Source organism: Eleutherodactylus coqui, chromosome 13, assembly GCF_035609145.1.
Source record: "Eleutherodactylus coqui strain aEleCoq1 chromosome 13, aEleCoq1.hap1, whole genome shotgun sequence".
In the NCBI taxonomy this organism is placed as follows: domain Eukaryota; kingdom Metazoa; phylum Chordata; class Amphibia; order Anura; family Eleutherodactylidae; genus Eleutherodactylus; species Eleutherodactylus coqui.
The window spans coordinates 85862592-85867506 of record NC_089849.1 but is presented as its reverse complement, the minus strand read 5'-3'; positions in this window follow the sequence as shown (position 1 = coordinate 85867506).

Sequence of the window (4915 nt, the reverse complement as noted above, 5' to 3'; positions counted from 1 at the left end):
GTAGTTCGGAGTGTTTAGACAGGAAACTGAGAACACTGCTGGTACAGCCATCAACATAGAGTCGGGTACATCATCTATATACATACAATATACTTCACAGCTTGGTACTAACACAGATCCACAGGGTAGAAGTCAGAGTAGCGGGCAGAAGCCCCTGATCCTCACCATGCTGTTTCCAGGTATTGCTTGATGACACATACAGATTTGGGTTACACGATGACACTACTGGACCTTCCAGACTGGAAACTGCAGTGACTCAAGGGTTTAGTGACAATGGCGCGGCATTACTGTGATGGAACTGCTGCAGAACCACATGTTTTAGATGTGGTTTTCTTGCTGTAATGGTAAAGCTATGGTACCACTACCATAATACTCCTTGCTGGGCAAAGCTGGCAGCCATCCATGAGGCTACATGCATACGGGCGTGTTGTGGGCGTTGTGAGCCACACAAATGTGAACTCCATTTGCTTGAATGTACTTATTCACATGAGCGTTTGTTGCTGTGAGGATAAAAATTGCAGCAGGTTCTCCTTTGGTGTTCCCCATTGTTTTAAATGGGAGCTTAAAAGATATCGCATTGGCACTTGCATACCGTGCGAGGTTTCCCTTTGAAACCAATGGGAAACACTTGTGATCCTCTGCTGCATGTGAATTACATGCCTGATGATTGCAGCTTCACAGACGTAATGCATGTTGTTTGAATGAAAAACCCGTTGGTAAGCTCTCGCCCGTGTGAATGTAGCCTAAGGATAGGGCCCTGCCATGGTTTGGTAGCTCTACTTCCTTCCACTAATCAGTAAAGCTGATGTCGTTTAGTTCTACATAGTACATGATAGGTATACAAACTAAAAATAAATAAAAAGGGACTCCGCACCAAAGATGTCATTTTTTAATGCTGCAACCGTGTAAAGGCTGCTACCCTGCCTATAGATAGTATCAGTGACGGAGATCACTAAAGCGAATGGTGCGCAAAAAAACCCTATTGTTGGGACTGTACAGAACAGGACAAATGAAAGTTATGTTGTTAAGGGAGAAGTGAAAGAACAGAACCTACACTAATAAGTCACAAAGCACCCCAATCTTAAATGTTAGATAAAATTATATATACATATATATATATATATATACATACACATGATCAGCAACTAGCGGACTGAAAGCACTCACCATAAATGCACGGAAGCCCGTTACTCAATAGGGGGATACCTTCCAGAAAAGTCCTGTATAGTGGTGTTACCCCAATTTACAGCGTCTGGTGTGGGCTGATCAAACTCAAAATGCCGCAGATTCTTTTCCGTGACCCCTACAGGCAATCCTCTGGCACTGGACGCACTGTCCCAGGCATGGGATATGAATTTGGTATATACACCCCACCCCCTTCTGTTGATTTCCTGGGTTCTTCAAAAGAGCCAGAACTGTCAAGCCAGGGTTATTTTCATCACCCCTGTGTGGCCAAAAAGACCCTGGTTCCCGTTGTTGACCTCTTTGGCAATAGATGCCAATTACGCTGCCCCTTAGGGAGGACCTTCTATCCCAAGGTCCGGTCTTCTGCCAGGAGATCCGTCGGATGAAGCTTAGGGCTTGGCTACTGAGCAGCACAGATTGAGAGACCAAGGACTATCGTCCAAGTTAATAAACACACTCTTAAAGAGTCCTAAGGAGACTACCTCCATTATATACTCTGGGGTATGGAGGAAATTCAGCCACCGATGAAGATTAGATCGGAATAATCCTGACTTTACGAGGATCTTAAAGTTCTTGCAAGGAGGTCTAGATAAGAGACTTAGCTCTAGCACCCTGGGGGTGCAGATGGCGTCTCTTATTTCTGTTCTTGACGTCCAACTGATAGAAAACAGATGGATATGCATGCTTTTACAGGGGGGAGCAGATAGGCTTAAACCATTTATTAGGAAATCAGTTCCCGCTTGGGAGAGTACTGTGGTTTTAGATAGTCTCTGTGAACCTCCATTCGAACCCATACTTTCACTATGGACACACCTGTCTATTAAAGTAGCTTTTCTAATAGCCATTACAAACGCTAGCTAGATTGGTGAGATATGGGCTTATCTTGTAGGAAACCGTACTGGAAGATAGAATAGATGAGACTAGATCCCTCCTTTCTTCCCAAAGTGATGTCCACATTCCATACAGAACAAGAAATAATTCTGCCCTCCTTTTGTCAGAATTTTAAAAAATAAAGACCAGCGCCTCCCTAATCTAGACGTTAGACTGCAGTCTTACCTAGTTACAGGTCTCACAGACCTTTAGGAAGTCTGATAACATGTTTATCAAATTCCAGGGTCAAAATAAGGGAAAAGCAGCATCAAAAGATACCATCACCAGATGGATCAAAACAGCAAACATAAATCCAGAAATCTATCGGCCCCGGAGGGGATAAGAACTCATTCTAGGAGGGCTCTTGTCTACTCGTGGGCTGAACACTTAGCATCCACATATTGCCTAAGCATTATCGCTTGGATCTACGTTGTGGTAGGGAGCTGGCCTTTGGACATGGGCCATGTGATGATAATTTGAAGCCACTGGAGAATGGCAGTGGGCGGTCGCCTTAAGAACTCTCCTCTTCCTGTCCCAATATACTCGAGTATTAGCCCACCCAAGTATAAGCCGAGTCAATAAGTTTTACCACAAAAAAAACTGGTAAAATTTATTGACTTGAGTATAAGCCGAGCTAGACTCGAGTATATACTGGGTAAAAAAAAAAAACCCCTCCATACTCACCTCCCAGCCAGCGTCTGTGCCCAGCGCTGATGCGGAAAGCTGCTTCAATTTGTGTTCCCGGTGGCGGTGCCGCAAGCTGCTGGAATTCTCCCCGCGGTCATCTGTGCTCGGCTCTGTCATCCTCCGCCGTCAGGCTGTGACTGGCTGGCGCTCGATCTAATCACACCGCTTACTTACACAGCGCTGATGGCAGGGGATTTGAAAGCTGAGCGGGGAGAATTCTAGCTGCTTGCCGCACCGCCACCGGGAACACAGAAATTGAAGCAGCTTTCGCACCACCGCCGGGCACAGACGCCGGCTGGGAGGTGAGTATGGAGGGTTTTTGTTTTTTTTAAACTCTTTCCTGACTCGAGTATGAGCCAAAGGGGGCTTTTTCAGCACAAAAAAAATGTGCTAAAAAACATGGCTTATACTCGAGTATATACGGTAACTTTCATTTGTCCCGGTGTGTACAGTTCTACCAATGGCGCACCGTTCTCTTATGATCTCACTCACAGGTATACAAACTAATCAACTTCGAGCTATTGGGTGCTATACAGTAAACTATTGCGCCATTGGATTGCACTTCATAAGCGCTACTTGTACATCTTGCCTAATGCATCTTAAATGAAAAGTGAAGCAAATAGTCTTTGTTAAAAATCTGATACATTTTTGTGTTTACAACTGCTATAGTGACTTCTATCTCCATGGTAACAGACTACAACCCCTGGTCTAACCCCGCAGTCATATTCTTCCAGCAATCTTGAACTTGTAGCCATCTATACTAAATTGCAAAATGAAAGTTAGAGGTAGGGGAAATGAAAGGCAGCATAACTGTAGGATCAGACTACAAGCTTTGTTACCATGGAGACACGTAGTTCTGTATAGGAGCTGTACACAATTGGTAACATAATTAAGATTTGCAAAGTTGTTTTATTTTAAGATTCCCTTCAAGTCACATTTATCAACTTTTTATAAAGAGACGATCAAAAGACGCTACGGCTATATAACAGATGTTACGTACAGGGTAAATTATAAATAAGACCTAGGTGTAAACATCAAACTATTTATTCTCCACTGCAACAGTGCCCCTAGTGGTCAAAGAAAGAAGTGGAAGGGAACGTGAGAAAATGGTGCACAAAGAGATAGCTAAAGAGATAAAACAGTGCGTTCTCGATAGCCCTCATCAGCTATGGTGCCTTTATACACAGTAGCTATTGCTGCACCAAGGTTCCCACCGTTAGCCCCGTGCTCCCTTTATCTTCAGCTCCTGCACTCCCGACTTGCATACACAGGGCTATGAATTCGGGACTTTTCCCCCCTTCTGATAGACCACGGTCCTATGCATTACACAGTCGGGTGCGGGGCATAGGCTGCCATTGTGCTTACATTGGTAAATCTCATTACACCCAACTAGCCGACAATCGTGAGAGCAAAGCCGTCAGGTCAACGGCTACAGTGGATTCCGGCTACCTGCACCATCCTGCGTTGGGTTAATAAGTGTAGATCTTCTTTTAAGTATTACTTTCCATTTTATTCCTACACTATATACAATCCGCTTGCACGCACTTCTCTACTTAACATTCAACATGTTATACTGTGGTCTGAGGATGTCCGCTGTGGATTGTGTGCTCATGTTAATGGTTGCAGCACAAAGCTGTAAGCGTAAAGAGGTGGAGCAGAAGTTATGCCTCGCTTGTGGGGGCACCCTCTAAGGCCGGTTTACCATCAGCGTCGGATCTTCCGGTCAGAGGCTCCGTCACAGATTCGTCTCCAACCACTGGGAGAAAGAACGCTGCATGCAGCGCTGCTTCTTCCGTCAAAAGCTGGGCCGCAAGCAGACGGATCCCATTATAGTTCCGTTCTGTCCTAAGACTGGGCAGCTTGCCTGCAGGGATTCTCCCTTCCTACTTCCCCAACGGAGCAGGACATCAGAACCCCCGATGCAGATGTGAGACCACCCTGACTGTGAGAACTACACTGAGCAGCTGTAACTCTTAGCTGCTTAGCAGCTTCCTAGTTGTTGATTCAAACCACAAGGAGATACAATAAATGAAACAACATAAAACACACAAACAGTATAAATTAAAAAAGCCATTAAAAAAGTTATTAAAAGTCCAGTATGGGAGTGTCCAACTTATAATCATACCTCACATATCCGGAATCTAGATCAGTAATACCTCCGGCACAACTAGAC